The 25,102-nt window shown below is 41.3% G+C and overlaps 1 protein-coding gene across 5 annotated transcripts in view; it reads left to right on the forward strand.

The window, feature by feature from the left end:
* Nucleotides 1-25,102, forward strand: part of LOC120297793 (sodium-dependent phosphate transporter 2-like) — a 92,896-nt gene that overhangs the window by 29,795 nt on the left and 37,999 nt on the right. Inside the window, exon 1 of one of the 5 annotated variants that reach the window (XM_039320823.1) lies at nucleotides 5,304-5,324. The exons of 2 other annotated variants lie outside the window; for them this stretch is intronic. The gene's annotated coding sequence lies outside the window, so the exon portion shown is untranslated. Of the gene's footprint in view, nucleotides 1-5,303; nucleotides 5,325-11,224; nucleotides 11,328-11,474; nucleotides 11,496-25,102 lie in introns of those variants that run through there. 2 more of the 5 variants (XM_039320819.1, XM_039320821.1) reach the window with 2 other exon arrangements.

Raw genomic sequence — 25,102 nt, forward strand, 5'->3', positions numbered from 1 at the left:
GAGTTCTGTTGTAACTGACGTATTTTATTAAATTAAGAAGGTACCATTTTGATTACAGTATTAAATAGCATAGGGTGCTATTTTGTTTATAGAACTCTGAGAATAGAAACTGAAAGTTATACTTGTACATTGTCTCACTAGATTCATTGTATTTTTCTGGATTTCATTTAAGAGTCAGATGCAAACTATTTTCTATTGTTTACTGTAGCAGCCTATTTTCCTTTGAAATACACATAGCACAATGGCATCATCTCTGACATCAACATTTCAAGCTGTAAAATACAGGTGCATTAGTCTGATAAATCAAACTCCAATTATTAAACAGGGACTCTAGAGTCTCAAATATACTACATTTGTTCAGATTGCATACCAATCTCCTATTAAAGGAAACATTTTGCTGTCATTAAATACGTATTTTAATTCTATTTCTATTTCTTCTTCTTGCACAATTCTGTATACTGTTGCCTGTTAATAATCTTCATTGCATAGGAAATATGAATGCTTGTATAAATAATGATATCTCTATAAAACTGAAAGAACAGTCACTATCAATATTCTACAGATGTAAATCCGCTACAGATGTAACACATGTTTTCAGAAATGTTTCTGAACAGTGCTCTTTGGAAGAAAAAGTAGAATAGTTAAGCTGATGAACTGCCCATGAGTCTCAGTGGATTCAATAGACTAAATCTATTGAAACAGTGAAATGAATGATGCTTTTCATATTACTATTTTTTTTAAAAAAACCTGCAACTTTGTGTCATGAATAGTGGAGCATTTAATTGAATACAATGGGAAACAATATCTTTCTTACTTAAGCACTAGGTTTAATTAATTAACTGAAATAAGTAACCAAAATATTATATCAGAGTGTATAATGTAACATTTTAAAGTTTTCAGCTTCATTTTGTCTCATGGACACATTCACCTAGAATTCCAGTTATTTTCATCTTTAACACATTTTTTGTGTTAATTGGAACTTTGATCTATTTTTAATAGTTGTGAGGCTAGAATTTTGGTGGTATAATTGTATAACAAAAACAAAAATCTGTTCCTTATATTATGTTAAATTGTCATCCTCAAGGGACCAGAACAACTTGGTGCATAGGCCAAAACAATTTCTTTATTATTGATCACCTATTTACAAGAATCTCGCCATACTGACTAAATTGCCTTGGGAAACACCAAATAAAGGTACCAGTAGTCTTACCTCTTTCGTTTCCTCATATGGAGCAACTCTAATGCTGCAATACCTTACACTCCTCCTTCTCCTTTAGCCAGTAATACCACGACATAAACTAATAAATTTATTCTAGCATTGGTAATTATGGATTGACAGATTCTCCAAGCAACATCCTTTGTTCATTACATATTTTAACGATGAACTATTTTAGAAAGTTCAAACTTGAATCTCTTTTTGTAAGAGGTAAACTACTTTTTTGTGTGTTTAATTTTATGTAGTAATATGAATACATTTCAACAAGAATAAATTTGTGGTTCTGTTATACATTGTACTAAATCCTACTTTAGCAAATGAATCTTTGCTAGTTTTGTCCCCAAGTGATTTTCCCTATGTTTATGACTATTTTGCAATTTTCAATATTTTGCCTGTAATATTGTGCTATGCTGATCTAAACTTTGAAGGATGGTCCCATGTCAAGAACCCAAATTTTGTAAAAGACATAAATGGTATTGAGGTAATTCATAAACAGATAGACGTCGCTTAACAGCTGTCCTATTTAGAAATAGTTCAAAATTACGATGCTCTGAAAAAGTAACTTTGTGACCAGTCCTTGTATTTATAACCATTGCAGTGTCCCCATAGTCATGTGATTATCGTTCAAGTGCTTCACAACTGTCTGGCACTTGCAGCTGTCACAATATCCTGTTGTCATTTGATTGTCAATTGTGCATTTTATAGCTGACTTCCAATAAGCAGAACCAATGCTTTTGACAACTTAAGCTTTATTCTGGAATCCTGATTTCTCTAGTTAGCAAACTGGATTCAACTGCTTAAAATATGTACTTTTTTTAGCAAATGCTTTCCCTCACGTTTCTGATTTATCTTATTCATATCTTATGTTGCTATCATGAATTAGGAGTAATATACATGATTATTCTTCTCTCATTTTAGCCTATCACATTGGTTAGGTTGATCTAATGCAATTACTATACTCATCCAACTTCAAGCCCCATGATCAAATGAACATTCATGTCTTATAAAAAACTTCAAAATGCCAAAAAGGTCAGAATCAAATGAATATCAGGCAATAACAGTCTAACCCTAACTGTAACACAACCTCCTATAGCAGTGGTTCTCAACCTTCCTAATGCCGCAACCCTTTAATACAGTTCCTCATGTTGTGGTGACCCCAACCACAAAATTATTTTCATTGCTACTTCATAACTGTAATTTTGCGACTGTTGTGAATTGTAATGTAAATATCTGATATGCAGGATGTATTTTCATAGTTACAAATTGAACATAATTAAAGCATAGTGATTAATCACAAAACAATATGTAATTATATATTGTGAAATATTTATTTCTGATTACAAATAAATGAAATTTTGTCTTGAAGCATGGGTGCCGAATCACACCTTCAGCTGCTCCACCTATGGCTCTGAAGGGAGACCTGACCTTTTCTCTTCTTAAATGAGCCCTTGAAGTTGCCTGATTAGGTTAAGCATGACCTGTGAAAAATTAATATGATTGTGTATGGGGGGAGTGCTTATGGAGTGGGAAAAAATAAGGATTAGTTGAGGTGATACTCAAGGGGAGCTATACTTGTAGACATTTGTTGTCCATGTGTGTGATGTGGCTCACACAATTTGCCTCTTCAGCCTGAGCCACTGCCCGTTTTTCTACCTCCAGCTGAAATTCATTGTGGGTGTGGAAGAGGACCCCTGTCTTTCCAGGACAGTTGATCCTAATGACCTTCAGAGCTTCTCTCTCTGAAGAAGGCAGAAGGGAAACCTTGGCTCTTTTATGACTCGGGGACTTCAATTCCCAGAATTCCTGAGCCAGCATAGCTCAGTTCTGGAGTTGTGCCTGCCAGAATCTTAGGAGAGATTTTTGGAAGGAGGTCTTGTCCACTGAGGCAGAGGCAGCAGAAGGGAAATCCATTCCTTCCTCCCACCCCATTGCTGGTTCCAGTGAGCAATAATCTGCTTTTGGTGCAGCAGCCAGGGCAGAAAGAACGGGGGCATTACTGCAGCAACTGCAAGAAAAGACCCCTTGGAGCTTCTTGATTCCACACTCGGAGCAGATTCATTTTGCCCCCCCCCCCCTTCCTGGCTTTCCAGAGGCACACTAGGAAACAGAGAAAAGGCAGGCAGGAGGGGAAAGAGAAACACATGCTGCAGACCAAAACATCCACCCAAAGCAGCTTTCATCTCCAAAGCTCCCCCTCCTTTGATCTCTTCCCTTTTCACTGCCTGGACCAGTTTTCCTTCTCCCACCTGTAATGAAATGGCGCTTCCTTCCCCTGCATCCCACAAGTAGGAAGCCATCAAGGGGGTGGAGGAGGAGGGATTGAGCAGCAGGAATCAAAAAGTATGTGCTGTCTTATGGAGAGCTGCAGGGATCTCAGAGGAGGAGAGGACAAGGGGGGGTGAAACCAGCTGCCATGGGAAGAGAGGAAAAAGTTACTATACTTTTATGCCTGCCACATAAGTAGGAACAAAGCTCCCAGATTTATCATTAATGTGATTTATCACTGGGAATTTAGGGGATCTAATGCAAACTTCCAATTGTGTGAGGATGGGTTATCTGGGAGCTCAGTTAACTCCTGTGCAGCAACTGCCACCAACTTACTTCTCAGAGTTGTGATAAGAGTAATAAAAATAGCTACGTTCTTCATTAGGTTTTGCATTATCACGAGTGGACTGTTTTTGCGTGGGGATTGTTTTTTGTTTTTTCCTAACATAGGACACCTTTGACATCATAGGAAAGCAAGGGCATTATCTTTTTGCAATGGAGATGTCCCGAGCAGCTTTTTCTGGGAAGCAAATGGACATACCACCATCGCTCCCCCACTCCGGAGCATGAGGAGACTGCTCCTTCCTTTTATAAACCGTCCGCCTCAACGTAAAGCTTGCCGGGCTTCTTGAAAACTCAGTCACGTCTGCACACCTGCTCGCGAAATCTCGAAGCTTGGTTTTCTTCCTCCATAGCAGAAGAGTTGGGGAACTTTTCTAGCCGTCCAGCTATCCGTCTGCACACAGAGGAGCAGTGGCTTCGGAGGCCCTCCCATCCCCGCTTTGAGCTGAGCGTCAGTTTTATAACCTGCCTTCTGCCTCAAAGCACTTCTCCGTCGTGAGGAAGCAGAGGTAGCAGCCCGCCGGGCAAATGCCTTCTTCTTCCTCTCCCTCCTCTCTGAAATGACGAGAGTAGGACGCTGCTGGCTGGGTTGCCCTGCAGGGGAAAGCAGGGCCGCTCTGCACCGCGGCCTTGCTCTTTCTCTGAAAGGCGCTTTAGCCAGCTGAGGCTCCTGGCGGCAATACAATAGACCACCTCTACCCCGAAGCATGCCAGAGCCGGGCCAGCATCCGTGAGCTCCAGAAGCAGCGCCTGAACGCGGCTCTGCCCTCGCCGGACCAGGTCCCTCCCTGCTCGAGCTTTCCTCCGCCTCCCGCTCCCCTCGCCTGGAGATGGATAGAGGAGCGGTGTCTCAGTTCCTAAGACCATCAGAAATATGTGTTTTCCGATGGTCTTAGGCGACCCTTGTGAAAGGATTGTTCGACCCCCAAAAGGGTCGCGACCCACAGGTTGAGAACCGCTGCCTATAGGAAAAAACAAGTGTAATATCATTGATCTACTGTGTTGGTGTAGAGATAAAGAAGATGGTCATTACCCATTACATAGGCAAAGTGGAACAAAACATTATTTTAGTTCTGGTTAGTAAAATAATATTTGGAAGCAACTTAAGCAAATGCCTGCCAGAATCTGTGAGGTAAAAGAAAGGAGGGCATAGCATAATTAAAGACTTAACAACATTTTGTTACTATAGCTTGTTTAAAGTAGTTGTAGTGCTAGTCTTCCTGTCAAGTTGATGTTCTGATATTTTACAGGTATTCCTCAAGTTACCACAATTCAATTAGCAGCGGTTCAAAATTACGATTTCCCCCAAAACAATACTTATGACCTGGTCATAAGGCTGGGCCGAAACGAAGCCTGCAGGGACGCTGGCCTTGTGGCAGAAAATCCGGTTTTTTATTCAGATGCTGGCAAAACTGTTTTCCTTAGATCTCATGTTCTTACAGCTTCATCAGCATCTGTCACGTGAGTCAGCCTCTTCTGGAACTCTGGAGATCTTTGAAAAGTAAGCAAACCATGGAAAATGGAGTGGGGAGAGCAAGTGGAATCTGGGAGACTAGTAAATCAGGCCCAATAGCTGTGGAGACCAGGCAGAGCAAGATGGGGAGAAGCAACTATGGGGACCGCAAGAGATTGTAAGCGAGCATGAGATATCTCAGGGATGGGGAGGATTTGGGTGGTCAGACCTGCACATTCAATTAACAAATGCATTGGGTAAACCAGGGAAGAATCACGTTCGTTTAATATGATCTAATCAATGAATCTTTGGGTTATGAATATAATTGGCAGGCTCTATTTTATATTCATAACTTAAGGATTACCTGTACAATTCGATCTGACAAATAATGTTAAAACATCTAGTAATCTTTCATCGCACTTATTTGCTTTGTTAGTTTTAGGAAATGTCTCACTCTACCCCTTCCTCTGTATTAGACAGCAGGAAGGCAGATAGTAAGAAGGCTGTAGTGGTTGATAGGTTGAGTCTTGATTCACTGCTTAAGTATTGAGACAATTCATGCTAATTAGTTAGTAAATAATGAAATCACATGCTGATACTGTAACTCTGAATTTTCTGAGTATCAACCTGTACAGTATGAGCCTGTTTCCTTTAACCTGTTACATTGTTGGATATATGCTAAAATGCATTTCTTCTAAACCAGTGGTTCTCAACCTTTTTAATGCTGCGACCCCCAACCGGTCGTAAGTCGAGGACTACTCAACCGGTCGTAAGTCGAGGACTGCTCAACTGGTGCAGCACCGTTTGCAGAATAGGACTTTTGGCAGGCTTAGCAGGGCAGAGACAGCCTGGACATTTCCTATTGGCTTTTGAAAGCCAATAGAATTAGACTCTATTCAAGAGAGTCTATTCTGTTGGCTTTCAAAAGCCAATAGAATAAAAGGGAGTAGCACAGCTAAGGAAAAGGGGGAAAAAATGGCGACCCCCGTGAAATGGTCGTTCAATCCCACATGGGGTCCTGACCCACAGGTTGAGAACCACTGTTCTAAACTGTTTTTCTCATGTCAACTATTTTGTTATGGCATTAACTATAGTATCTTCACTCATGATCATTGTCTTAATCTATTTTTCTGAAGTTTACTGTTCTAAAACATGATAGGTTATTTAAAATAAAATTGGGTTTTGTGACACTTCCTGTTTTTAAATTGTTTCTAGTGCATAGTGATATATCTGTTGAAGATATCAATTTTGAACTGCTACTTTTGTGGATTTTAAATCCCTACTTTAGTTTGTATTTTTTAGTTATAAAATATTTTTATGCAATATTATTGGTAGATGTACAGTATGTCAGTCATATAGTTTCCCATGTCATAGTCTTTGTATTAATGATAAACTTTTGAAATATGTCCGTTCTTTGTTTTCATTTTGATATAAGCATTTGTTTTTGTTTTCCCTTTACATGCAGTAATTTAAAAGATTAAGCCAAGTCTTTATCTGTTTTCTGTGGGAACATTTTGTATCTTTCTACAATACAGCTATTAGAGGACTAAATGGATTCATGTGACTAGAGGTTGTCTTGATTGGGTTAGAATTAAATACATCCTTTCAAGCCAAACTATCTCCTCCTGCCCCCTGCCCCCCCCCAGTTACATAGTCTTTTGTGTTTGTTGGCTCAATCACTGGATTTAATGATCAGATGGATGAGTTGAGACTTGTGGGAATTTAGAATCAGGACTAGGCTTTCCTACTCTTAAAATGGGAAAGACGATGTCTTGATTACAGGGTTTAATGATGGTAAAGGAAAGTTTATAGAATGGTTTCTAATTACTGACAGGCTCACATCCAAAATCTTTAAGTGTGTAATCCAATCCAAAATCTGTAGAGGTGTACTCAATCTTTTTGACAATTAAAATTTTGATCTTCACATATTTATAACACTAATGTAAGGTTACTAGCAGCCTTGCTGTATAAAAAGAGAATATTGATGTAAATCCTGTTAGGTGGCAGCACCTGTCTGACCTTAAATGATCTTTAAAACAGAGTCAAGATTTTGTGCTGGAATAAGAGATCTTGAAGAAATTACAGGATTTAGGCTAGATTGGGTTTTTTTTAAAAAAAGCAAAGGCAGAAATGATTGCATAGGCATGGGATGTGCAAGAGTTTGCGGGGGCATATTTAACCCTTGAACTGTAGGCTCTACACCACTGTTATATACCCAAATCCTAGGATTAACAAAATAGAAAGTTAGAGTTACTTTAGGAAAATCTAATAATTAAAATATTCACTTATTTAAAAAGAAAACTAAGGCAGGGAAGGGGAAGAAAAGTGAAGTCTTACCAACAATGCTCTTTTTGTTCTAGAGCAGTGGTTCTCAACCTGTGGGTCGGGACCCCATTTGGGGTCGAATGACCATTTCACGGGGGTCACCAAACCATGCTGTCCGCCATTTTTTTCCTTTTTCCCTAGCTGTCCTACTCCCTCTTATTGGTGGCCACACCCACTTGGGGGTCAACACAACATGGGGAACTGTATTATGGGGTCACGGCATTAGAAAGGTTGAGAACCACTGTTCTAGAGAATACCAGTACTTGCAACGGACATTCCATTTAAACAATGGCAGAGGGATATTTCTAAATTTATTTGGCAAGGAAAGAAACCAGGAATTAAATATAAGCTATTGCAAGATGCTAAGGAAAGAGGGGGTTTGGGTTTGTGAATTGATGCATGCTGTCTGGTCTGGGTAAAAGTGGGTAAAACTCCAGAATAAGAGGCTACTCGAATTTATGGTATGATAAAGTCAAAGTAAACATTGACTTCAATAATCACTTTATTAGTGCCATATTGAGAGTTGAATAAATATAAAACAAGTTTCTTTACAAAGTTGCCTCTTTGGGTGTCCCCCCAAGAAGCTTTTTTAAGAAAAGAAATGGTGATAAAACTAGACTGGTGTACATATGGCAACATATTATCTTTCAACTTTGGAAACCCTGCCCTCAGGTCTAAGAAAGAACTAGAACGTCACATCTATCATTGGTTTACATATCTACAAATGAAGGAACGATTTAAACTAGATTTAAAAAGCCATGGGTTTGATTTTGCTAAAAATGAATTTGAAATTTACTGTGCAGTAGTGATGATCATATTATTGCCAAGGTCTACAAAACTATTAAAATAGAATTTGGAAAGTGAATAGGTAAAACACTGTATGACTCAGTGGGCAAGATATTTTGGGTATAATGTGATGCTTAAGCAATGGTAGAATATATGGATGAAACATCTAAAATTTACATAAATTTGTTGATACAGAAATGGCTGGTTCATACAAGTATACAAATGTAAAAAGTTGAGACTCAATTTTAATGTCTTATTTTACTGCAACACAGGGAGTCGGAAATAATGCTTTTTGTTTCTTTCCCTATCCTTCTTCATACTTTTTCATTTTCCCTTTCACTATTGTTGTCCCTTACTATTTGCTTTTGTGTTTTCATAATTTATGTTATAAATGAATAAAATTAAAATCAAGCCCTGTGGACTCTTTGAAGTGGTGCTCCATGGGTGCATAAATACTTTTCGGCTAGAGACCGAAAACTTCTGCGGGCTATCATCTCGTGCAACTTCAGGCACCCATCCCGCTTTTGCAGAGAATGGGTGCCTGAAGTCCCATGAGATCAGGGCACCCATAAGCTTCCAGTCTGTGCAGCCAATTGGAGGCTTGAAGCAATGTGATTTTGCTGCCCCAAACCTCCCTAATGGCATGCAAACACTTTTCTGCGCTGAGCCTGGAAGTCTTTGGAGGAGACTCACCGAGGCTGCCTGCTGCTGCACAATTGGCAGAAAGCCTTGGTGGGTCAGAGAAGCTGAGCAGGGCACGCTCATCCTTTCTCCCTCTGCTCACCGCTTGCCAGGAACAGGCAAAGGAACAGGCTGGAGAGGAGACAGATCTTCATAAAGTAAGTGACCTGGCATGGAAGGATGGGGGGGGGAGCAATTGTGGGAATCCCAGACGAGGGAGAATGAGGCATTTCAGTGGGCCAAGGGAGGTCTTGAAGCAGGTTGCCTGTTCCATCACTAGGCCCCCATGGCCTTCCTCACCCAGAGATACCTCATGTGCACTTAACGCCCTGCACATTTGATTAGCAAATGCATGGGCAAAAGGAGGGATTGATTGCGGTCAGGTTATGTGATTCACTCCTATGAATCCTGGAATTATGAATGTAATTGGCAGGCTCCATTACATTTGTAACTTTAGGACTACCTGCATGTATCTTTTGTTCAGGAGCTAAGAGTGGCACCAATTGTGTGTTTTGAATGAATTTTTATGTCTGGCTCAGGTACCCAGTCAGCATGATTAATAGCTGCAGTTTCTGGATTATACATAAAGATAACTGCATAAAATACTCTTCTGCAATCTGTAAACACAATATTACAGTGATAAACTACCACTATCTAGGAAAGATCATATTTGGTATACTAAAATGAAGCTAATGTTCCTGCAAAAGTCACTTGTAACTCTAATGACAGTAATGAACTCTGGCTCACCCCCAAATAATTTACCAATTTTTTTTAAGGGAATACTGCAACAACATATAGTAATAGCTTGTGGTGCTATCTGCAAGAGATTAGAAATTCCATTCCCAAATGTTACTTTCTAGTACTATTCTACAACTAAAAATTGAACCACTCTGTGGGCTCCAAATGCAAAACCGATTAAAAGAAGAATACAAATTGTCTCCCACAGACTTCCCATTAATCAGGATTGATCTTAATAGGGCCTGGTTTCTGTAGGGAAAATTTGATGCCATGAGACCAAATTTTACCAAATAGTGATGTGACCATGATAGAAATCATTTTTCACAACTCCTAATTTGATTGAAAGTATGCTCTAATCTATTCATTGTCTGATGATACCATGGACATTGATGGGAATGAAGTAAAAGCAAAAAAAATTAATAAATAATCATAATTCAGATACAGGTTTCATATTATCTGTAGGATTAAATGGGGTCTTAGTTTTAGAGAACTTGAAGAACATTGGTATTCCTTGCTTGTGGATTTCAGTATTCTTATGCTTATATTAAAAAGTATAAAATGTTATCATAAAAGAGAAATCAACTTTCCATGCCAAATGAATACATTTAAACTAAAACCAAAATTCACAAAAGAGTAATTTTTGTTTCTGCCTGTACCCTAAAATGTGCTCTAACTTGCAGTTGTGCGCATTGCATTGTCATTTCATTTTGAATAAAGAAGTGCTTCAGTTAAAATCATGTTATAACGTGCAGTAGTGTGTAGTATATATGGATGTGATTATAATCAAACTACTATATCTTCACAATATCCAATCTTTTAAATTTGCTAAATGCTGCTCATGAAAATTCTTAGGCAAATAATAAACTTAACAACATAGAAGATTTGTGTCGTACATCTAAAGTCATCAGAAAGTAATTGCCTAATCATTTAATAGTGTTTGACAATTTATAAAATTTCATCTTCATTTTAAAACTACTTTAATTGGCTAAAATTATTTATTGGAGTAGGTAAAAATTGCTTTGCGTTACTAGATTTCCAGCTTGGTTAGAAATTGAGGCAGCATTTAAGTGTAGTGTATTTTTTTTTCTTTTTTCTAATTCAGTTTTTCTGATACCAAGATTTTATAATTAGAATTTTTGTGAAGTATTTTCTGGCATCTCTCTCTCTCTCTCTCTCTCTCTCTCTCTCTCTCTCTCTCTCATGAGTAATGCCAATTATTATAAAAATAACTTGTGTGAAAAGGAGATTGTAAAATGTAGTCCAGAATTAAAATAAATTTTCCCTTGTATTCATTCAGAGGAAGGAGGAGACTAACAGGAACTCTTTTAAATAGAATTGAATTAAATTAAATTGGTATAACTACTGTAATCATGACGTTATGCTGTGTTTTAAGTATCCGCCCTATTTAAAATATCCTGCTAAGAAGAGGCATATTTTTACCTTGAGGATAAACCGTGGTTGATACTTAGGAGCCTTGCTTGCTTTGCAGTTCTGTCAGTGAGTTTTATCAGAAGTTGCTCTGTAAGTTATAGAATGTTTCACTTTGCTTGAGATCTCTGCTCCGGAGGTGTGACTGGTGAATATGATAGGGTATCTATTTTAGACACTAGGAATGTATTTGTGGCTAGCAAGGCATAGTTGTTGAAAGAATTAACTTGGCATCTCTTTCAGACAGCTTAGAAGTACCAAGTGAGTTTATAAGTATTTTTAATTTTTAACAAAAAATTCAAATTTTATATATTTTTTACTGAATTAGAATTTAAAAAATGAATCTCTTGTATGATTCCAGTTTTATATTGGTGATAAAATGTGTTTTGTGACAAAAATGTTTTTAAAATTTTTCTTAATAAGGAAAAGAAATTAAAATAGTTGAATTCTGACAAATATTAAGAATTCTTTTCCATGTGTGTGTGTGTGTCTTGCATACATCTGTCATATTCAGCTATACTGTATGCATGTGTGTGTGTGTGTGGTTTGTATTATCCTGAAAGTTGGCTTGCAATTAAACAATATGTTGCTATATGCTGATAATGATGAATGATATTTATTATTATTATAAACTTAGTTCTAAAAGATTGACAAAAATTAGTTAGTAATATAAAACTAAAAAAGACCTAGAAATTTTTATAAAGCATTCCTATAGTCCAGACAAAAGCTGAGTACTTTGAGTATTTTAATATCAAAGGTAAAGTTTCCTTATAACTCACTTTACTACTTTTATAAAAGTATCCATAGTTAGGGGCTAATAGTCAAAACTTATTCTTCATGATAGATTGGATGTTATTTCTGAGAATTTATGCTTATACCTGCCTGTAAGTAACAAAAATGCTTTTTAGTGGATACTTAAGGGCAGTTATACAAAGATATCAATGGTTACTATAATGTAAAAAATAAGATAAAATAGATTTATTGATTGGCAGGAGTTTTCCCTAGATAATTAGACTATCGTTAATAATATTCAAATGTTTAAATGCTGCTTAATTTTCTTACTGGAGAAGACCCTGTTCTTTCAGGATAAAATGTTTTTAAATTTATATTGAAAGGACTGGAATTCTCTATCATGGAATTTCTGTATGGGCATGATGGAACATATCTCTCTTTAAAAATCTTGTAAAGCACTTATTCATCTCCTTCTCGTAAACAAATTCCATAACTCAGCAGGATTTACCCTGAAATTCAGTCAAATAAAATGTAACAATTGCAATTTGTTTATAGTTGTCAGTTTTCTTTTGGGTACAGTATTTACTGACAATAAACTGCCTTTCCATAAATTCTGAACTTGGCTCTATAAACATCTTGAATGATTGAGTATCTTTACTTCTGATACTATCTTTGTCTTGATTATGTCATTTCAATGGTTGAAAAAATAAAATGAGCTTTAGGTTCGCCTGGGTTAAAATTTTACATTTCCTAAATTTTTAAAATTTCTGATTAAAAAACACATATCCAGGGCTTTTTTTCTCATAGAACGCCCAGAACGGAGTTCCGGCACCTTTTTTGGATGGAACCTTCTAGGGTAGGCAAGACGGGTTGTATGACGTGTGTGAATTCCGGCACCTTTTTTTTTTTTTAGAAAAAAAAACACTGCACACATCCATTTAATAAAAAGGAAATTTTAATTTGTCTGCTTTATTTTTTTCCTAAAACCACTGAGACCAGGTGCCTGCTTAATGTTTCGTAATCTTAAGGATTATCTATCTGAATAATGCTTAAAATGTGCTTTGTTAAAAAGTCAAGTCTGTATCTAATAATAATAATAAAGTTGGAAGGGACTTGGAGGTCATCTAGTCCAACCCTCTGCTCAGGCAGGAAATCCTATACCATTTCAGGCAAATGGCTGTCCAGTCTCTTCTTAAAAACTTCCAGTGTTGGAGCATTCACTGCTTCTGGAGGCAGGTTGTTCCACTGGTTAATTGTTCTAACTGTCAGGAAGTATGACACTTTATAATCCAAGTACAGGTAATCTTCAACTTACGACCACAATTGAGCCCAAAATTTATGTTGTTAAGTGAGACATTTGTTAAAGTTTTGCCCCATTTTACGACCTTTCTAGCCATTGCAGTTGTTAAGTTAGTAACATGGTTGTTAATTGAATCTGGCTTCTCCATTGACTTTACCTGTCAGAAGGTTACAAAAGGGGATCATGTGACCCCAGGACTGTTATAAATATGAATCAATTGCCTCCAAATTTTGATCACATGACCACGGAAATGCTGCAACAGTGGTTAGTGTAAAATTGGTCATAAATCACTTTTTCAGTGCCATTGTAACTTTGAACAGTCACTAAACGAACTGTTGTAAATTGAGGACTACCTGTAGCAGGAGGGGGGGGAAAGAGAAAATTGTCTGTGAAGTTATATAAAACTGTAAACTTGGAGCATTGATAAAAATATAGAGCCAGTGTTCCTGATAGCAAAATACTTCATCTTTCCTTTGTTTAAATTTGTAAAGGACTTTGAAAGGCTGTTTGTAATAGAAAGAAATAATAGCTATTTTTTAATTTGCGAGCCTTAAATATGCTTAACTAAAAGGTGTTTTTCATAAAGTCAAATTAAGATGTTTGCTGCACTAACTGAATTAGAGGAACTGGGTAGATAAAAATATACATTTTACACTAATACATAATTTTAAAATAATGTTCCAATAAAATGGAAACAAATTTGAGGGAAAAAAATGATTTTTTTAAATCCTTAATGACATGTTTTTTGTGAACTCATTGTAAGGTTTTTAAAAACATAGAAATATATAATGGAATAATATTTTATAGTAATGAGTTGCTTTGTTTAGGCAGAAATGAAGTTTTGGATTGACAAGAAGAACTAAAAGAAAAATTAGGGAGTAATTGGAGAGGCATTGCTTTTTTTGAGAATGTGGAAAATGTTGCTATCTTAGAAGGATTGTAGACATGAGAGATGGAATTGATAAGACATAAAAATGGAAGTGGAGTTGCCAAAGATTACATTTGAGAACTGGTTAGCGTATGAGATGAGATTGAAGGGAATGCTAGAGGAAGAGGAAAAAAGAAGAGGGCAACCTTTGTAAGATAAGGTATCTTTAAATGTAAGGTATCTTCAAGTCTTAAGGAAGGTAGGATAGAAATTCTAAACAGCATTGATGATGTTACCTAGTTAGGCAATGAAGTATCTGCTAGCAAACAACTAAGCTCGGAAAGCACAAAGGATTCCAATGGTGGAAAAGGAATTCATTTTGTGTCATTTATTTTTATTATAATTTGATATCTCTCTCTCTCCCTCAAGTATATTTGTTATACTTGTCGTCTAATTTCACCTTTCATAGCATATTTTATATTAAAAAATGTGAAACTTCAATATTTATGAAACTTGTGCTAAAAAGTGATGCTTTCCTAGAAGGCTAAAGGTCACTATGTATGCCTGCTACCACCTGATAAGTTGTCCACAAATGTGTTCTAAAATTGAAATTAAAACACATTTATTCTCCAGCACTGGAGATGGATAATCCACGCAGTGGGTTGAGACTGTATTCCTGGCCAATCAGATCAGTCAGCCAAAGTTGCCACGCCTGTCCTGGACCATGATTCCCCAGTCTTGACTGATCTGGCCACACAGAAAGACGTACAACTTTGGCTCCTGGGCAGGTATAGTTCCTTTCCATTGGGGGGATTTTTTTCTAGTAGCTGAAATTGCTTAGTTTAAAAGTTAATTAGAGATAATTTAATTCAATTTAATTGATTACTCTAAAATTTCCTTGCAAAATTGTAAGACTCAGGAAGTCAGATTCCCTACAGGGGAAACCACCCTCACTTAAAAGGGGGAAATCCCTAACTCCCCTCCCTCACCCAAACCCCAACCACCTTCCTACAGCCGGAGCAGCCGGCAGCCGCCTTAAACAAACGGGGAGGCTCGGGCAACCCCCGCGTTAAAAGGCAAAAAAGACAGAAAGGCAAGCAATTAGCGAGGGAAGCGGAGGACAAAGGGGACGCATGCTGGGAGGGAGATTGATTACGGGAACAGCTGGCGAGCGAAGGAGCAGTTTCTTTCACTCACCAGGCTGCTCAGAGTCTTTTAAACGAGGCGCCATTGTCTGAGCAGCTGGGAGCACGCGTGGCTCTTTGTTACAACCGCACGTGGCACCAGCAGCTTCTTTAACACATGCGCAGTACTCTCCTGGCAGCGGCGGCCATATTTTGTGCAAGCAGGGGATCCAAGGCTCCCTGAGAAGCCTAGGTCCAGCCACTGGAGTAAATGAATAGGCAAGCAGTACTAGGGTACTAGAGTATCTATTATTCATTTAGAGACATTCAAATCAGACACATAGCTGCTTTGTTCCAGGACTTGGTGTCTACAATCCAAAGTAAATAAGAACCTTTCATAACTAACTGTGTTTAGTTGCCTTTGGCTTCTTCCGGACTTCGGGTCCCCCATTAGTGGCCCGTACGCTTCTGGATTTAGTGGTGGGTTCCAGGCATCCCCAGTCGCGTGCCTGTCCTTACCCATCATAGTCAAGCCGGGTTCCAGGCATTCCCATTAGCGTGCCTGTTCTTATCCGTGCACAGTGACTAACTCTGACAATTTGCAGAGTCTGCTCCTGAGTTCCAGACACCCCCAGTAGTGCGCCTGTCCTTACTCAAAGTTGGAGCTCTCCTACTACCTGGGTCCCCCCTATCGCGGCCCAGCGTTAGTGGAGAATGGAGGAAGCAATCATTCCCTCCACTGGAGCCCTGCCTTCATCCTCTGGAGCACCCGCTTCAGAGGATTCGGAATCCTCTGCAGCCCCTAGAAAGGCTGCAAGGAAGTCATCAAAGAAGGCTGACAAACAGGCAATCAGAAGACACCAAGCCCTAGAAAAGGAGTTCAACAGAGCCCAGAAAAGGGCCAGAATTGAAAATATGCAGAATGGGGGGATAGGTCCCGATCTACCGCTGGGTCTCCCTACATCCCCACGGGGCGTTTGGTCATTAGGGAACTCATCACAGTCCCAAACAGAGGGCGGGATAGGCGAGTTCTCATTGCTCTCCCGATCCCCCTCCCCACGGAGGTTACAGGAAACCCCGAGGGCCATGCAAACCACAGCACCTGCAGGGTCGCAGGCAATGGTCACTCCTCCTGCATTGACGGGGGATCTGCTAGCTACCCTAATAGCACAGGTAGTGGACCGTGCATTTGAGGCCAGGGCTCAAACTTTCAAAGCCAAGCCTCTAGGACTTAGAACGAGGCATCGGGAGGAAACGGAGGACCATCAGGACCTCTCCTCCTTCTCAGACATGTCAGTCTCAGAGGAAGCTTACCTGGACCAGCCAGGTACGTCACAAGGGATTCAAATGTCTGAGGAAGAGGAGGACACCTCACCTCAAGGGCCCTCCTTCAGCGGCCTGTTTAACCCTTCTCTTTTTGTTACCATTCTGCGCAAGGCTGAGGCCACAGCCCATCTGGGGCATGGGACATCAGCGGAGCCTGTCACAGTTGACACGGAGGCTCAGCCAACGTTCGCCGAAAAGGTAACCACTCAATACCACATACCATGCCCGACCATGTTCCTAAACACAATAAGGAAACAGTGGGCAGCGCCAACCTCCCTACCGCTTCCTAGCAATGCGGAGAGGAAGCTATTTAACGTAGCAAGGGAGCTAGATGGAACATTGGAGGTGCCGGTGGTGGACGAACCCATAGGTCCCCTGATATCGGACACGGCCATATCAGGAGATTTTGCTGAGGCTCTTAAAGCCGAGGACCGAAAGAGTGAGTCCAACTACAGGAGAACGCACCAGGCAATAGCTTGGGCTACCAGGGCGACTACCTCCGCGTCATTTTTCACCAGAGCCACACTCTGTTGGCTCCGTGAGTTACAGGGCCGGGTTCCCATGGAGGACGTACGCACTCACCAGGAACTCAGCAAAATGGTAGCGGCCACGGAATATGCGTCGGACGCGACACTTTTGGCGACCAGGTTTTCAGCCAAGGCAATGGCAGCAAACAACACGAGCAGGCGCCTCCTCTGGCTAAAGAACTGGCAGGCGGATACCAAATCCAAGTGGAAATTGGCTTCGGCTCCGTACCAAGGGGCAAAGCTGTTTGGTGAGGCACTAACGCCATACCTGACAGAGAACAAGGACAAGCGCAAGGTCCTTAAACACATGCTTAAAAGGCAGGACAAGAGACCCAGCTCCTGGGGAAGGAAACAATCCTTTCGTACGGAAACCAGGGTCAACTACTTCCAAAATTCCCAACCCTTCCAAGCTAGACAGGATAGGGAAAGACAGGGGGACAGACAGAACACAAGAAATAGGCAAACACAGGGCCCTTTCGGGGGAACAAACGCCCCTTCTGCCGTACCAGCTGACTCCCACCCAGACCTTCCCATAGGGGGCAGACTAGCAGGGTTTGCTCCCCAGTGGGAAGAGACCACCACGGACGTATGGGTCAGGAACACCATACATCACGGTCTATCTCTAGAATTTCTCTCAAAGCCCCCGAACCGCTTCCGCCCATGCCCCTGTCCCACGAACCCAACAAAGAGAAGGCTCATGAACGAAGCTGTTCAGCACCTTCTAAACATACGGGCCGTAGAACCGGTGCCTATGAACCAGAGAGACCAGGGGTTTTATTCTATCCTCTTCGTGGTCCCAAAACCCTCGGGGGTTTGGAGAGCCGTTCTGGATTTAAAAAGGCTAAATTTCTACATAAAATACCGCAGATTCAAAATGCAGACACTACGCTCCATCCTTGGAAGCGTAAGGAAAGGGGATTTTCTGGCATCGATCGACCTCACGGAGGCATACTTGCACATCCCTATCTCTCTGGCTCACCGCCGCTTTCTACGGTTTGCCTAAAGGGGGCACCATTTTCAATACAGGGCACTTCCATTCGGCCTGTCATCAGCGCCCAGGGTGTTCACCAAGATTCTGGCGGTTCTGGCAGCACGCCTAAGAAACGTCCCGATCAGAGTCCAGTGCTACCTGGACGATATTCTAATCCAGTCATCGTCCACCCAGCAATCTCAAGCGGACCTAAAGTTAGTGATAAAGCTGCTGCAGGACCACGGCTTCTCGTTGAACTTTCCAAAGAGCCACCTAACCCCAACTACGAGAATACTCCATCTGGGAGCGGTCATAGACACACAAGAGTGCAAGGTGTACCTATCACAGGAATGCCTCAGCAGCATAAGGAAAGCTGTCGCGGTCAGTCATGACGCTGGTCTTCCTCTCCCAGCTGCTAGGGAAGATGATATCGACCATAGCAATAGTTCCTTGGGCAAGGCTGCACTCAAGAGAACTGCAGTGGTTCATGCTCCCGTTTCAGAGACAGCAAATCAGTGCATCCCGGAAGAGGGTAGGCATACCTCTGAGAGTACGACACTCCCTCAGGTGGTGGCTATCTCCAGCTCTCCTCAGGGGGTCTCCCTTCAGGGAACCAGACAGAGTAGTAGTCACAACAGATGCGAGTTTATTTGGCTGGGGAGCCCACTTGGGGACCAAGTGGACACAGGGCCGCTGATCAGCGGTGGATCTCCGACACAACATAAACTGGCTCGAGCTGCGGGCTATTCACCTAGCGTTAAGGCATTTCCACAGCAGCATAAAAAGCAGGCACGTACTGGTCCTGACGGACAACGTGACAGCCAAGGCCCACATAAACCGTCAGGGTGGCACACACTCTCGCTTGCTCTCAGCCGAGGCCCTTCAACTGGGGGCATGGGCGGAACAAAATCTGGCCTCCATAAAGGCCGACCACATATCGGGGGAGGCAAACATACAAGCAGATCTGTTGAGCAGATCAACAATAGATCACTCGGAGTGGCAACTACATCCGAAGATCTTCAGGGAGATCTATCACCGCTTCGGGCTTCCCCAGGTGGACCTATTTGCCTCTCCTTCCAATGCCCACCTAACTTGCTTCTTCTCCCGATTCCCATCCAGGGGAGCAGAGCAGACGGATGCGTTACGGAGCCCATGGCCAAGGGGACTCCTGTACGCGTTTCCACCCTTACCTCTCCTTCCGGCAGTAGTACGCAAGATTCTGCGGGAAAGAGCCAGGGTAATCCTTGTGGCCCCTTATTGGCCAAGGAGACCTTGGTTCGCAGACCTGAGGAGTCTCTCCCGGACGAATCCATGGTGGATTCCTCCGGAGAGGATCTCCCTCAAGCAGGGGAAGATCTCCCACCCAGAGCCACAATGGTTACAACTAGCCGTCTGGCTCTTGAACGGTCAATTTTAGTCAAGGGGGCTTGCTCACAGGGTGTAATTAGGGTCATACAGGCATCAAGGCGCCCCTCCACGAACCGTATCTACGAGGCCACGTGGAGAAGCTTCCAATCATGGTGCTCTAAACAGGAATTGTTACTCGAAGGGATCACAATTCCAAAGATCCTAGAATTTTTACTAGATGGCCTAGAGAGGGACCTCTCGCCAAACACACTGCGCAGGCAAATCGCCGCCCTCTCAACTATACTTTCTGCCAGCCCCGGTGAACCCTTGGGCAAGCATCCCTTAATACGATCCTTCCTCAAGGGGGCTGCAAACATCAGACCGCCAACCGTGCATAGGTATCCATCGTGGGAACTACCACGAGTACTACAAGCTCTTACCAGAGCGCCCTTCGAACCACTCAAAACATGTGACATTCGCTACCTGACCCATAAGGTAGCGTTCTTAGTAGCTATCACGTCAGCTCGATGGATATCCGAGTTAGCTTCTCTCTCAACGAGGAAGGACCTGTGTCATTTTCACAGGGACAAGGTAGTCCTAAGAATAGACCCTTCATTCATTCCAAAGGGCAACTCCTTTTTTCACAGATCACAGGAAATAGTCCTACCAGACTTCTGTCCAAACCCAGCTCATCCCCTGGAGCAACAATGGCACACCTTGGACGTACGAAGGGCACTAAGACATTACATTTCGCGCACAGCGGAATTCTGACGCTCGGAAGGCTTTTCATATCCTTCCACCCCGCTACTAGGAGCCGGAAGGTCTCGTCCTCTACCATCGGTAGGTGGATTAGGGCATGATCACTGGGGCATACCAGGCGGAGTCCTTGCAAGTCCCCAAGCATATCACGGCCCACTCCACAAGGAGCGCTGCCACCTCAGCAGCATGGGCCATGCAGGCTTCTATTGAAGAAGTATGCAGGGCAGCCACTTGGGTCTCGCCCTCTCCATTCATTCGCTATTACAAAATCGACAAGTACTCCTCTGCAGAGGCCTCCTTCGGTAGGAGGGTTCTCCAGCAGGTTCTAGACCAAAGTTACACACGGGACCAATCTATTCCCCAACCCAAGGGACAATAGGCTTTGGTATGTCCCACTGCGTGGATTATCCATCTCCAGTGCTGGAGAAGGGGCGTTGACTTACCTGAACGCCTTTTCTCAGCACGTAGATGGATAATCCACACCCACCCTTATAGACTAGGATAATAGGGTATATTTAGTTGAGCCAAAACGTCTTACTGTCAGTCAATGGCTGCGCTCGTGTCAAGACTGGAGAATCTAGGGAGGTTATATTGATGCTAAATTTGATTACAGCCGCTAGGCTGTTAATAGGACAATATTGGAAGAAGGAATCCTTGCCTATTTTACAAGAGTGGTTTTATAAAGTTTCGTATTGGGCAGAAATGGCAAAGATTTCGGCTTTTTTAAAGGAGCAATCTCAAGAGAAATTTTTTGCGGTATGGGAAAAATGGATAAATTTTATACAACATAATTTAGATATGGAAAAATATTATTTAGCCTTTTTATAACTTGTAATGATTGTTTTTTTTTTCTCTTTCTTTCTTCTTCTGTATTATTATTTATATACTTTTCTATATATGTTTTATTTTTCGCCTACCTCTTTCTTTTTTCTTTCTCTCTCTCTTTTCTTTTTCCCTTTTTTCTTCTTCCTTTTTTTTTACGTATATTATTATTATATATATTATTATGATTTTTATTATTATTATTAATTATCTTACAAATTGTATACGTTATTTTTTAAAATTTGTTAAATAATCCTATATTCAGTTCTGGGAAGTCGGGGGGGGGAGGGTGGGGTGGTTTGGGAGGGGGGGGGGTGGATGTTTATTTGTAAAATTTTTGAAAAAAATTCAATAAAAAAAAAAAGACTGGAGAATCATGGTCCAGGACAGGCGTGGCAACTTTGGCTGAGTGATCTGATTGGCCAGGAATACAGTCTCAACCCACTGCGTGGATTATCCATCTCCGTGCTGAGAAAAGGCATTCAGGTAAGTCAACGCCCCAATCCTTTCTGTCAACAGAATGGTACAAAAAGATCTAAACTTTTCAATAGCAAAATACTGTGATAGCAAACAACGGGTAGGAATATTATTTCAGATTAATGTTAGACTAAGGGACTTAAAGAAGATTGCCTCTTTCTGTGTTTTCTTTGAAGTTGTCATTCTGCATGTATCTATGAGTTGAAATCATCCAGAACAGATTTTTTTTTCTGGCTCTATGATCCACTTTGAAAGATTCTCATATATTCTGTCTCTCATATATATCCATTCATATCTTTATACAAAGAGATGGCCCAAAGTGATGTGTGCATCTGTGTGTATGTGTCTCTCTGTGTGTATGAACCATATGGTACATACCAGTCTTTTTTTAACTGTCATTATAACACAAGTAATAATATGCTGATAGTCACTTATGCATTGTCAGTAACTATGGCATCAGTGCTCAATTGAAATGCACTTTGCACAAATAAGATGCATTGTCAGAAAATGTTTATAGTAGAAATCCGGAGTGAAACACTTTTGTGATAGTTAAATCTAGAAATGCATTGTCCTACATCCACCAAAAAGTTGTAGTTTAGTTAACAAGAACATCCAGTAAATGTTTAATTGAATCCGAACAGCCTCCTCCATGTTCCTTTATTATGGAGACTGGGGAATATATTTTACAATACAATATTACATAGAAAACAACCATGCAGCAATTGTGATTAAAGAGACCAAGGTTTAATTCATATTTAACTATGAAATTGATGAAATTTGAACCAATCACTATCATTCTATCCATGGAATTATTAAACTATGCAGGAGAAATAAATGAAATAAACAAAATATGTGTTGCAAGTAAATCCATAGTAGAGCATTCAAACCTTTTGCTGACTGCTTTTTTCTTTAGATTAATACTTCATTAGGATGAATTACTGCCTGCTATACAGATTTTACTGAGTAAAAATGATCACTGTATGGATAATTGTGTATCCATTCTCATAAAAAATATTTAAAAAATATTTAAAAAATCAAAAACTATTTGGAAGCTGTTTTCAAAACTTGGATGGATGAAACTTTATCATGTTGCAGTTCAGTGACTAAATATATGTCCAAATATATTCCAATTACATCTTTTATGAACATACTTAACCTATGGGTAAGCAGTTACATCATGAGGAAATGGATGCCAGTGGTTAACACTCCATTTCGTTAGCTCTCCGTGAATGATATCAGTGTGAAATTATTTTCATTATTGCCCTTGATGTAAATATAGTTGGAAAAAAAAACCCAATGCAGTATTAAACAATATTAATCACTAATCTGGGAATCTACAAATTCCTCAACTGTTGTCTAGTTTGACCAATAATTATTCACCAATAATACTCAAAGATCACATGATCTGAATCATATTTTCTCCAGCATGATAGATGTAGCATCCACCGATGGGTAATCAAAGCCTTCCTGCTCAGATTTAGACTAAAACCAAACTTTAGCCACGCCTCCTTTGGGCGTTCCTTTCCCAGTTTTGTCTTAGTCTATGCTCAGATAGGACACAGATTTGCTAGCTCCTCAATTTTTTTCTAATTTAAGTAGTTAAAATTAGGTTAGATAGTAGGAATTCTAGTAGTTTTAGCTGATTAATAATCTTTAAATAGTTTTAGCAAAAGTCAAGGAGTTAAGAACCCCTGGGAGCGTTGTTTCCAGAGAGCCTATCTGGCCACGTGGATCCTAGGAGCTCTGCTGCAGAGCTGCGGTGTTAGCTCTTATCATCTGTTGAGCACAACAAGGGAGGCTTCCCTAGCGCCCAGGAGCAATTTTATTGCCAGCGCTCTGGAGGATTCAGCCGGATAGCCGGATTGCCTCTCTTGCCTCGTGGCCATGAGGCACCATCGAGGATCGCACTGAGACTCCCCTACGCTACAGAATCGCAAGTGTTGTAGTGCCATATAACTGTGGGGGGGGGGGCGAGTGGTAGAACTTTCCCTCCCCTGGTCTCCCTGAACGGGGAATTTCAAAAGCAAGCTCAGAGAAGCTGCCTTGGAGCTCAAGCTAAGGGGAGAAGCCGTTTTTAGGCGCTAAGGAGACTCGTGGCCACCATTTTGAATCCTGTGCTGGGTGTGGCCGCCATATTGAGAGTCACTTTTTGATTCTGATACAGGCCTATTATTTCAGTAGCCCACTGTGTTGGGCTCTTGAGGGGGTTTATCAGTCATTTTTCTCCAGCTTTCTTCATAGAGCTTCCATTATAGGAGGTATATTTTGTGTTTGATTCCTGTAGCCTTAATTCTGTGGGCAAATTTCCTGACCTGTTCTCTTTAGCTTCCAGTGCTGTGTCAGCAGGGCCTAGACAGACAGTTTTAGGTAGCTGTCTGGCTGTTTGCCATTGTGGTTGTCTTAGGGCGCGGGAAGCTTCCCTCCCGGACAACTTGATCTGCGTATTTACCCCCTTCCCAGGGCTTCTATCTGGAAGGTCCAGGGCACAATGGCAGATGGTGAGACTCCTCAGACATTGCAGGGTTCTGATGTTCCCCCAACACAATCTAAACGCAGATCTTCTGATTTGAGCATGGGGGGGGGGGGAGAAAAAGGCCAAAACCAAGCATTTGACATCTAAAGAACCCTCCAAGACTGCTGAGCAAGAGGCCTCGAGGAGACATCAGGCACCGGAGAAAGAATTTTCCAAAGCACAAAGGCTTAGGTCCAGTGAAGCTGAAGTGGTTCCCCCTGCTTCTCTGGGCAGTTCACCATGTGACCCCCTGCTGGTGCCATCTTATCAAGCCCCCAAAGCTTGGTCTCCTCAAGGAGGAACTGAACAGGTCGGTCTACCTGCCCCTATCCAGCCTATTCCTTCACCTCACCCTGGTCCTTCTATTTCACCTGCTATCATCACTACGCAGGCTCCTGAAGCCACTGCTGCAGGTGTTACTTCAGCTGAGCGATCCTTATGGGCTCAGCAGTTCCAGAGCTTTATGCATCATGCCTTTGATCGATTTATGTCCTCTTCCTTGGCAAAGGGGCGCACGCAGATACCACCTTCTCCACCCTTGCCCGCAGACCGTACTGGACATGTCCAGTCTGCGGGTTCAGGTATTTCTGAGACTTCATCTCAAATTGGGGAAGTTGAGTCTGTGGACCTGGAGACAACGGACGCTCCCATGTCTGAAGATGAGGAGGTGGCTCCGGATCCGACCCCAACATCGGGGCTTTTTGATCCAAACCTATTCAAATCACTGTTGCTAAAGGCCTGCACCAAGACCAATTTGGTCTCAGAGCAGGAACCCAAGCCATCTACTTCTACTGCACAGGAGTCAAATCCTTTGTTTGCGGTAAAGGTTGTGGAGGAAAAACAGGTTCCTTGTCCAGCTGTTTTCCGAGAGATGGTGGAGAAACAGTGGACTTAATTGGCCACTCTATCTCCTCCTAGCAGCACGGAAAAGAGATTGTATAACGTATCTTCTGCATTCTCTTCCCTTCTAGAGGTGCCTACAGTGGACGCTCCCTTAACATCTTTGTTCTCCACATCCACTGTTCCTGGAGACATGGCTGAGCACTTCAAAGCTGAGGATAAAAGACTTGAGTTTTCCCTCCGCAGAGCCCACCAGGCCTCAGC

The sequence above is a fragment of the Crotalus tigris genome, unplaced genomic scaffold, assembly GCF_016545835.1.
Source record: "Crotalus tigris isolate CLP2741 ecotype Arizona unplaced genomic scaffold, ASM1654583v1 scf7180000023710.216627, whole genome shotgun sequence".
In the NCBI taxonomy this organism is placed as follows: domain Eukaryota; kingdom Metazoa; phylum Chordata; class Lepidosauria; order Squamata; family Viperidae; genus Crotalus; species Crotalus tigris.